This window comes from Solanum stenotomum, chromosome 1 (assembly GCF_019186545.1).
Source record: "Solanum stenotomum isolate F172 chromosome 1, ASM1918654v1, whole genome shotgun sequence".
Taxonomy (NCBI): domain Eukaryota; kingdom Viridiplantae; phylum Streptophyta; class Magnoliopsida; order Solanales; family Solanaceae; genus Solanum; species Solanum stenotomum.
In genome coordinates this window covers 2,851,971-2,863,536 of record NC_064282.1, presented here as the reverse complement: position 1 = coordinate 2,863,536, position 11,566 = coordinate 2,851,971, and the positions used below count along the sequence as shown (strand labels likewise).

General features: G+C 36.2%; 1 long non-coding RNA gene across 5 annotated transcripts; it reads right to left on the bottom strand.

Moving 5' to 3' along the window:
* Position 1: 1 nt before the first annotated feature.
* Positions 2-10,472, bottom strand: LOC125866011 (uncharacterized). Of its 5 annotated transcripts, none has more exons than XR_007446444.1 (6): positions 10,381-10,443; positions 7,671-9,125; positions 6,985-7,064; positions 5,635-5,757; positions 539-1,589; positions 2-110 (listed from the first exon to the last, which is right to left on the bottom strand). It is a non-coding gene; the product is annotated as an uncharacterized LOC125866011 (long non-coding RNA). The 5 variants fall into 5 exon arrangements; XR_007446450.1 differs by lacking the exon at positions 10,381-10,443 and adding an exon at positions 9,614-9,795; XR_007446443.1 differs by lacking the exon at positions 7,671-9,125 and having other exon boundaries at positions 10,381-10,472.
* Positions 10,473-11,566: the final 1,094 nt, after the last annotated feature.

Here is an 11,566-nt window from a genome sequence, read left to right as displayed (position 1 = left end):
CTGAGAAGGTCGTCTTCTTTCTCAAGTGCAGCTCTTTTCATTGGAGTTGCATTTTCTAAGGGAACACAACATAGTAGTCCATTAGTCCATCACATGTTAAAATAGGTCTTCTGCAAAGGAAATTTCGGTTGATGAAAGTCTAAATTTGATCACTATTACTGCATTTTATGCTAACTTTCAACAACAGCAAGAAGAATTGGAAAGGTAGGAGTTAAATCATCATACCTGTGTCATTTTCACCGTTAGCATGAGTCTGTTTAGGGAATTTTGAAGTGTNNTTTCAAGCATTTCACAAATTGAGGAATATTTGGAGTAAGATCTGTGAGAAGGTCCCCTTCTTTCTCAAGTGCAGCTCTTTTTCTTGGAGTTGCATGTTCTAAGGAAACACAACATAGTAGTCCATCACATGTTATGATAGGTCTTCTGCAAAGGAAATTTCGGTTGATGAAAGTCTAAATTTGATCACTATTACTGCATTTTATGCTAACTTTCAACAACAGCAAGAAGAATTGGAAAGGTAGGAGTTAAATCGTCATACCTGTGTCATTTTCACCGTTAGCATGAGTCTGTTTTGGGAATTTTGAAGTGTAAGGGTATTTTTCTGGCCTTTTACGCTTGCTGCCTCCATATATTGGAGCTTGTTGATTTTTGACCATGTTTGTTGATGACTTCACTTGTCTTTCCAAGTCCATTCTTGCTGAAAATTCTTATTGTGAATTGCAGAGCGCCAGCGTGCCTAAACACGAGATATTCCCCATTTTGTAGTTGGTTATTTTTCTGAAATTTCTTCCAACCATTGTGTATAAGAAAGCCCTCTTCCATCACATTGTAGTTTCACATTCCAAGTGCCTCCAGAAAGACACTTTAGAGTGGCTTTATCAGGTAATTCTTCTGATATATGCCAAAGAAATCGGCTGGGATTCTCTACAAATTAAGAGAGTCAATAGAAAAGGAAAAAACAGCACGAAAATGAGCTGGGATTCACTTATAAGCTTGTAAATGATGAACGGAAGCAGAATATTACCAGTTCACTAGTGACTGTAGGATGAAACCTCTTGACAAAGACTACTCTTTTAGCTATCTTCGGTAAGGCTTTTTCCACATCGCAATAGCAATTTGCCTTGTCTTTAACACCAAATCTTTAAAACTAGATTTAATTCACATATATAGGATGAACAGAGAAAAACATAAACAATTCAGTGTTTTGCAAGTGAAGTCATGGTCATTCCAAGTTTTCCAACCAAACATAGCCTTTGTTACAGAAGTAGATCAGATAATGGTTTGACATTCGAATGTAAATAAACTCTTCAGTCCCCAAAATTGCCCTTAGGCTCGTTTTGTCAGCGAACCAAACAACCAAACCTTTTTAAAACCCTTCAGAACTTGCAGTCTTAAACTTTTCATGACATTTATATGACTACGAGATCATGTTCAGATATACAAAGATGTCATTTTTTATGTTCATTTTTTTCTTCCTCCTCCACAGCCAATTTAAACCTCCAACTCGGTTGTCCTCTTTTACGATAATCATACCATCCACGCTTTACAGATTCTCCCATAGCTGAATGGTGAATGATTTCCTTGTGTATCTGCAATTTATCAAACTAGCTCTCAATACGATGCAGATAAATTTCAAGCTTACAATATTTTGTTGGATAAACAAACTAGCCTGCCTTGCAATTGATTTTATTTGAAGATACTGGTCCAAATGCATCTAGAGTCTCTGTATGCTTACTTTCATTGAAATGAAGTATATTGTTTTCAATTCCCTCTTGTGTATTATTTGGATTAGTCATACCCCCAGTTTCCACTGCAGAACGGACATGAGGTTTTCATGCTTTGCCAAACTAATTTGCCACCGAGTGACTTAGTTAAACTGCTATTGCCCGATAGGTTAAAATTTTAGCATTTAATAGCTGTCTGTCATGTGATTTGTTTGTTCTGCATCTTGTTTCATAGCAATGCCAAAGTTTAATCCTTCCAGATGCAATTTTACATCTTTTGGCTCCATAGGGAAGTTCAGATGACTTAGCTGAACTCTCAGGAGCGGCTTAGTCAAATATGTGGACTCTGAAACATAAGTTCTGTCCATATTTGATGTGTAAAAAGTACCAAGATCAATTTTTATACTTACAATTCTGGCTAAAACAATGTGAACAAATAAGGGAAAACAGCAGGAAGAAGACGAATGAAAGAACATCTCTAAGATGGGATTTCAAATATAAATCCCCTACTTGCTTACCGAACTATTTCCGCAAAAGGGAATGACAAATTGAACATTGACTTGAACCGCAAAAGGGAATGACCAATTGAACATTATCATTAAGTGCAGAACATCAATTCAAGAATTCAAGAAGCAGGAACGTCAATTCAAGAATCAGGAAAAAGTAAATACCAGTAAAAAAATAACTTAAATCCTCTGATTGAGGGCAAAGGGGGTGGGAGTAGTACAGTACTATTCAGAAAGAACTTGCAAGTTGACGGAGGGTTCAACAATCATGCCGGATTCCGTCATCGCACCAGATTCCTGTTGGGCAATCTTTTTTTCTACTCAGAGGAGAGGAATGCTGTTATTTTTCCATCAAATATCTCTTTTGGTAACCCTCAGCAAACAACATGGTGGGCTGGGCATAAAGAAGTTAAGTACACAGAATGAAAGTTTACTGATGAAATGGTTATGGAGATTTTGTTGTGAATATATGGCACTATGGAAGAGATTCATCTCACAAAAATACGGGCTTTAGAATTGCTGGATTACTGAGGAGGTGACTGGTACCTTTGGATGCTCTGTGTGGAAAACAATTAGAAGATTGTGGGTCTCTTTCAATAACAAACTGAAGTACAAAATTGGTAATGGGGAAAAAGCAAGATTTTGGAATGAACTATGGATTGGGGAAGAGGATTTGAAGACGAAATTTCCAGACCTATTCATCTTGACCTTGCAATAGATGTGTTAAAGAATGACAAAAGTCCCACATCGGTGGTTAATGAGATGGGTGGACTCCTTATAAGGCTTGGACAATCCTCCTCCCTTTGAGCTAGCTTTTGGGGTGTAAGTTTGGTCCAAAACCTAATTTAACATGGTATCAGAGCAGGGCCCGTCTCACCCGATGTTGGGACCCCCAAAATCAAAATTGCCCACGCACCAGATGCTAAACACTGGGCGTGAGGTGGGGTGTTAAAGAATGACAAAAGTCCCACATCGGTGGTTAATGAGATGGGTGGACTCCTTATAAGGCTTGGACAATCCTCCTCCCTTTGAGCTAGCTTTTGGGGTGTGAGTTCGGTCCAAAACCTAATTTAACATGGTATCAGAGCAGGGCCCGTCTCACCCGATGTTGGGACCCCCAAAATCAAAATTGCCCACGCACCAGATGCTAAACACTGGGCGTGAGGTGGGGTGTTAAAGAATGACAAAAGTCCCACATCGGTGGTTAATGAGATGGGTGGACTCCTTATAAGGCTTGGACAATCCTCCTCCCTTTGAGCTAGCTTTTGGGGTGTGAGTTCGGTCCAAAACTTAATTTAACAAGATGGATAAGGTGGCACAAGTATGGAGTCCTCAAGGGTGGGATTTGAATTTTAGGAGGGCACTAAATGATTGAGAAATCAACAGAGTAGCAGAATTGCTTCATACCCTAAATGCCTTCCTAGGGACAACTTTTTTTTGATAAGGGTAAAGTTGTATTCATCAGCATAGAGGACATGCTGGAGACGTCCAAAAAATGAGNATAATAAATATATATATATATATAATAATAAAATAACAATAATAATAATAAAATAATAATAATAATAATAATAATTCAATATGGGCAATTTGGAAATTGTATAAAAGAATTAAGGGCAAAAAGGTAATATACTTGGTCAACATAAAAGGGCTTTTAAGTTAAAAAAAAAAAAAAGCTCCCCTCCCCTAGCTTTTAGCTTTTGGCTTAAAATAAGTTACTTTGATAGTTGCCAAACACTCTAATAAGTCAAAAACTGGCTTTTAAGCCAGTTTGATCAGCTTAAAAGCCCATCCAAACAGGCTCTAAATCTGTTGTGTGCTCTGGCATGGTCAACTCTGTTTGTGTTAGGCCCAAAAATAAGTTTCATAAAAATGTTGTCACTCTGAAATATAGGAACAAGTGTCTATTAGTTTCCTCGGCTTCATCACATAGAGAGCATCAAGAAGCAATGTGAAAGCCTCTCTTCTTTAATCTTTCATGAGTGGAGCAACGTTTCCTTGCCACCAGCCACAAGAAACACTTCACCTTGGTTGGTACCTTGGTTTTCCATATCTAGTTCCAAGGACCAATCTTTCCACGTTGTAATTCTTTCACTTCCTTGGTATACGGTTTGTTAAATGATAGTACCCCATCACTGCCATTCCCAGGGACAACTATAGGCCCTGATTTGCCAATTTGGAAGCTGCATAGAAAGGGGGGTCCCCTTTACTGAATCATGTTACTGGAGAATGAATTCTAGACAGACAATGACAACAAAATGGCCATGGAAACTAGTTTGGAAAGTTAAAATACCACATAAAGTTTCATGCTTCATCTGGTTGGTGATCAGGAGACTTGTTTAACCCACGAAGTACTACCGAGAAAAGGTATCCAGATTTGCTCGAGGTGTTTTATAAATGAGCAAGATGTAGAGATAAATAGTCATTTATTCATGCATTGCAAAACAGCTGCAAATCTGTGGAACATGTTCTTCTGTATACTTGGGATAAGTTGGGTAACGCCAAGGACCTCATTTGATATGCTGCAAAGTTGGGAAGGAGTGGGGAGAAGGGGATCACGAGAAGATTGGTGGAGAAGTATCCCAGCAAGTGTTTGGTGGACCTTATGGAAAGAAAGAAACGAAAGAAGCCATGATGGGAAAGCTAGCAGTCTTCAGAAGATCAAGATGAAGAGTATAGGTTTTTTGTATTTTTGGTGTAAACAAGATATAGTGGGGGAGATAGATAGCTAAGCTGATTTCATAGAACGATTGTAAAGTTTCTATCTAGACTTTGGTCTTAATTATACCCTCTATGGTTGTAAATCCCACCCCGTCAGCATTTACCTGATGGGCCTTTTGGTGTGAATATACAGTTACCATAATAAAAAAAAATACTTCTTTTCACATATGTCACATCAAGTTCAAAATAATATGTAAGAATACTATTTTACGTAAGTGCAGAAATTGTAGATGGCAGCCTTTGAAATCTAATAAGGAACAGAATTAGCTGAAGTGTCATGCTAAGTAAATCACATACTACAATAACATCTAAATAATTAAGTTTATTACATCAATGATAAAAAATCGAATTGTGAAACATTGATGAATTGCCACATGCATTTATTTTATGAAGAATTCTCAAGGAGGAAATCCAGTGTTGTAAAAAAGATTTTGAGGCATACCATGTCAGAAGTCCCAAAAAGGGAACATGCACTAAGGTTTGCAAAAAAGGGACTCCTCATCATTATCGTTTTTGTAATTCCAAACTATTTCTCATCACCCATCAACAATTTTTTTTCATTTTTCATTTAGTTAATGCAATCTGTAAATAGTGTAGCTCCAGAAGCAGAAGCCAAGAAAAATTTGCTTTCAAAGGTAAGCAATTAAGATGGAAAAGTTACAATCAGAAAACCAAATGCTTACATCTTGAATTCATTTAATTCCCTGAGCAATCACATCCTCTCTCCGTAGCCAATGCATTTGCCTTAACAGCCAATCATCAATAGCTTCCTCCATCATTAACTGCATAATTTCCTTACCTGTATTCTGCGCAAACAAAAATGGCTGTGTTAGATGCTCATTAGTGAAGCCATATCAAGGAAATAATACGCATACAAGATACCTTCCATGCAGGGTTTCGCTAACCTACTGCATAGGTGTGTTCGGTTACACCCTCCCCATTTTCTAATTTCCTTAAATGCCCTTGCCATCTCATTAATATTTACACCCCAACTCAACTAAATACCCATACTTTTTTATTTTCCAGGTCTGTAGCTTCATTTTTTTCTCTTCATTCTTTGGTATTTTCACAAACAATCAAAAGAAAGGAGTTCGTCAATAATTTGGTACTTCTGAGTTTAGTGTAAATTTAATACTTCTTTTGCACATTCATTGAAGAAAAAATTATAATCCAACGGTAAAACTCAGCTCACTGGAAACCTATGTTGCTCAGACTCTTCAAAAATGTCAACCAACTTTTGAAGAATCCGACACAGGAGAAGCTTCGAAAGTGAAGAGTCCCCGCAACTTAGCTGGAAACTATAAACCTTGAGTCCATCAATCAGAAGGCAAGAACTAACAGAAAGGCAAAAAGCAAATCTACAAATGGGAATTCTTAATCTGATCGCTGGGCATAAACACTCATCGAGAAAGGCAAAAAGTATATTTAATCCATAATCTGATCAACAAAATGGAAGTATATTAATTCTTACCTTCATTAATGGCACTGTAAATGTTGGAAGAAGACAAAGATGCAAAAGGAAAAACACTTGAAATTTTAGAGAAGAACCATGGCTGCTCTTTCCCTTTTTCCCACTAATGAATGAAGTTAGGGTGATGTAGGGGAGGGAAGAAAATTTGGGAATTGTGGATTTATGGTAAAAGACCCAAAATAAAACCCCAAAAAGGACCAATCTTTAATGAGGTGGCGAGGACATTTGTTACAATTTTGTTGAAACCATGTCTAAATTTGCGAAATCCTGGATCATCTCTTTCTCTCCTTCATGTATTCCCATGCAAAGAATGTGAATATTTTAGTAGTTCAGCTTTTCAGGATGGCAAGTTTGTAGTTTAGGCATAATTTCATATCAAATATTATACCGACCCTTCTAAATCATTTTTAGGAACCAAATTAAGCATGAAGATGTTAAACATGGATGATGAAACCGATTCAATAATGAAACTATTAAAGAGAAGTTAAATGTAGGAAAACAACTCTCAATTTGATACCAGGAGGGGATGGGATAGGAAGTAGAGAAGTACAAAACCTGTCACCTTAGCCAGCCTCTTCTGTTCAGCTGAAAAGTCTTGTCCACCAAATTTAATATAGGTACACTTAAATTGGGTGGTGTCCACTGAAAGAAAAAAAAACCACATGAGAATGAGTAAATGAAGCACGTGATATAAAGGATAAAAAAGCAGTCCAGCACAAAATCAAGCACCAGTAGCCAACTGGAGGGAATCAGGGGTGGCAATGGGGCAGGGATGGGAGAGGGTTAATGCCGATGCGGGAATCAGTTTTTAAAAAAACTTGGTGGGGTGGAGTGGGGCATGTTGCAGGTGAAATTCTGCTTCCCAACACCTTCATTTTAGCTTTGTTTATCTAAAAAATATTCCGCTTCACTGCTATCTCTAATCTGTAACTGCTTCTTTTTACTTTTCCATTTCAAAATCATTTTTGATTTTCTTTTTCAATTTATTGAAGAATCATTGAGTTGCAACAGATTAAAATTACCTATTAATTACAAGCAATATGTTTCTTCTAAAGATAGTTTTCTTTATTTATTTTCAAAATAGAATTAATTGACTATTCAAGTTGATCAGAGATAGTGGATAACTTTGTAATTTCTTTCTTTCTATAGTTTTTTTTCTTTGAAATTGGTAACATGTTATATTCATCAGCACCCTAAAAAAAGGCCTGGTATATCATATCTACAGATACAGCCTCAAACAGAACTTACAAAGAGGCCATAAAGTCTAGTAATGATTCAACATCATCAACTAACTTTTCTTTACACCAAAAATAGAGAAGAGAAATGCAGGAGCTCTTGATCTTCTAGATTGAACTGCACCTGCCTTCAAAACATCTTGCATTCCTCTCTTTCCAAATTGTCCACCATATGCTGGAACAATCTTCCACCACTCTCTGTGACAAGTTTCTCCTTGTCTATTGTTCCAACTACATATCCGGTCAAACGTACTCCGGGGTATCACCCAAACAATTTGAGCTAATGCTGCAAAAAGTTGTCATAGTTGTCTGGTAATTGAACAATGCAAGAAAAGATGCCCATTGGCTTCGGCTTCCTGATGGCATAGAAAACACCTAGAACATAGATGAAAACCCGTTCTTTGAAGTTTATCATGAGTGAGACAGGCTTTCCAAACAACTAGCCAAGTAAGCAAAACCACTTTGAAAGGAGCTCTTGCTTTCCATATCTTTTTCCATGGCCATGGGTCATTGAACTGCTCCAAATCCATTAAGTAGTTGTAAGCTGTTTTGACAGAGAGAACAGCCATGGTGCCGCCTATCCAAGTATGAGAATCCTCCTTCTCCTTTAGGCCTGAGAAACCTTCGAGAGTTTACCAAAGAGATCAGTAACTCTTGGGATCTCCCAATCATTAAGGAGCCTTCTGAATACAATATTCCACCCTTGTGGAGTCCAAAGTTCTTCAACTGTAGCATCAGGAAAGGAGGATAAAATGAACAGATCATGAAATTGATCAATCAAAGGCCCATTCCCTAACCAGTCGTCTCTCCAGAAAGAGATTTTCTTCCCGTTGCCCAACCTGACCCCTGTCTTTTCTATAAACACCTCCCATAGATTCCTGATGGATTTCCAGTTCCCCACTCCATAGGCAGATGTCACTGGTTTGGTAGTCCAGTGGCCTGTTTGTTCATATGCCTGCAATGTATAACCTGTCTCCATAATGCTTGCTCTTCAGTGTTATATCTCCAAAGCTACTTAAATAATAGACTCATATTCTGTATTCTGAGATTTTTTATTCCTAGTCCTCCCACCTTCTTACTAGAAATGAGGATCTTCCACTTGACCAGATGCGAGCGTTTGCTATTCCCGTTCCCCTCCCAAATAAAATTTCTCCACAGCTAATCTATGCTTTGTCTCACTTTGTCTGGAATTGGAAATAGAGACATTACATAGGTGGGAAAGGAGTCCAGAACACTGTTGACAAGAATGACCCTTCCCCCTAATGACAGGTACTATGCTTTCCATCTTGCAAGCCTCCTTTCACATCTATCAAGTACCCCTTCCCATATATCAACAGCTTTGTTTTTTGAGCCCAAAGAAAGACCCAAATATTTAGTAGGTAGAGCACCCACCTCACAACCTAGAATACCGGCAAGAATTAAACAATTTGGTGGCTCTTTCTCCAATCGACATGAAGGCCGGAGATACCTTCAAAAACAGTAAGAATCAGCCTCAAATGCATTATTTGGGAAGGCTCTGCATCACAAAGTATCAAAGCATCATCTGCATAAAGAAGATGTGAGATCTCTAAGATGTTTTCCCTATTTTGAACAGTGAACCCCCTCAAATCACCATTGGTTGTAGAGATTCTCAACATACTGCTAAGCCCCTCCATGGCTATGATGAAAAGAAAAGGAGAGAGAGGGTCTCCTTGCCTTAATCCCCTTTCGGATTGAAAAAATCCTTCAGGGGATCCATTCCATTAATAAGAACCGAAAACTTCACTGTACTAATGCAATAATAAAACCATTTAAGCCATTTGTCCCTAAAACCCATGACCCTCATAATATTGATCAAATACTTCCAGTTAACATGATCAAATGCCTTTTCAATGTCTAGTTTACAAAGGATTCCAGATTTCTTAGCCTTCTGCCTAGCGTCAACACATTCATTTGAAATATCAATAATTTGTCTACCCTTAATGAAGGCCATCTGGTGTTTGCTTACTATCTTCTCGATCACCCTTTTCATTCTTTCAGCTAGAGTCTTGCAGATAATCTTGTAACTACTACTAATCAGACTGATTGACCTATAATCTCTCAATGCTTTGGCCCTATTTTTTTTTTGGAATAAGAGCCAAAAAAAACATTAAAGACTTTTCCCAAAAAAAACATGAGTGAAAATTTTCCATAGTCCAGAGAATATCCACCTTCAAAAAGTCCCAGCAAGCACTGATAAATCACATCTCCCCGAACTCTTACATAAAAAGAAATTACCAATTGAACATTATCATTAAATGCAGAACATGAATTCAATAACCAGGTAAGTCAATTCAAGAACCAGGAAGATGAATTCAAGAATTCAATAACCAGGTAAATCAATTCAAGAACCAGGAACATAAATAAGAAAAGGTAGTAACCTAAATCGAAAACAATTCAAGAAACCATGAACGTCAATTCAAAAACAATAAAATTTAATTACAATGGGCATATAACCTAAAATTGATCTTGCTACAACCATGTGAACAAATAAGGAAAAACAATAGAAAGAAGACGAATGAAGGAACATCAATTCAAGAATTAAATAACCGGTAACTTCAATTCAAGAACCGAACCAGGGACATCTTACCAACTTTAACATAAAAATAAAAAGGGGATTACAATTATCATTAAGTACAAAACATTAATTCAAGAACTCAAGAACCAGGAATGACCAATTCAAGAAACAGGAAAAAAATAGTAACCTAAAAATCCTCTGGTTCAATCTTTTTACCGTCGTTATGGCCGGATTCCGGTTGCCAATCTTTCAACCCTCTATTCAGAAAAAAAGAAGAAAAAAGAGTGCGCTCACATATCAGTGTTACCTCCTTTTATAGGTTACGCGTCGCCTTTCTAAAATATCTTTTCCCATATATATATATATATATATATTTTATTTTATTTTTTATTTTTTTAAAAAAATGCTATTTTATTAATTAGGTAAAATAATTTTGGCAATTTTTTTATTTATTTCAATTACTTACATCAAACAAATGTGATTTATTATAGTCTTATATGTTTATATTTTCTTTAACTAAGAAATTAAATATACGAGAAAATTAAAGAATTACAGATCCTTATCAAAAAAAAATTTAGGGAGTGTTCGAATTAATCATTTTTTAAAAAAATGGAATTAACCATTCTTTAATTTGAATATTGGATTAGTAAATATTTAATATATATAATAACCATAAATGGAAAAAATGATGGAGCTAGTCAAAATTAATAAATAAAAAACATGCTAATTATATTTATAGCAATTCAATAAACATGAGAAGTAGACTTTAATACAGGTCTTAACCTTACCATAATCACTTAATATAATTTAGCGAACAAACAATAGTAGAACAGTAAGATCAAACTAAAACTTTACTTTTGGAGCTCCCACTTTTAGTATTATGATGAGTAAGATCAAATGGAAATTTTCTCAATTCTTTTATTAGAACAATAATATTTGACTAAAATAACCTTCATTTTTGTCAATATCTTTTTCTAACACTTTTTGTATAATGTCAAAAGCCTCTTCTTCTTTTTTTCTTCATAAAGTTCATGTTTAATAAAGTATCACCATGTAAAATGAAACGAATGAAGTATTTGTGAGTTTTCATGAGATTTTTATTTGTGAACCTGATCCGTTAACTTTCTTGATTTAGCTAGATGACGAAAAAACATTACTTGCAAGGTGAGCAATATGCATGACCTATATGGTGCATGTGTATTTAGATGTGCAATCGCAATTCAGCCAAAAAATCCTTACTTTGTAGCAAAGATACGAGAAAAAAGAGAAATCAACTGGTACTAGAGCCTATAATTATATATTGAACTAGATAATGATTTTATGCAGCATTCTAATTTAATAAAATCCTTGTTCATAATTATAGTTCGTTTCAA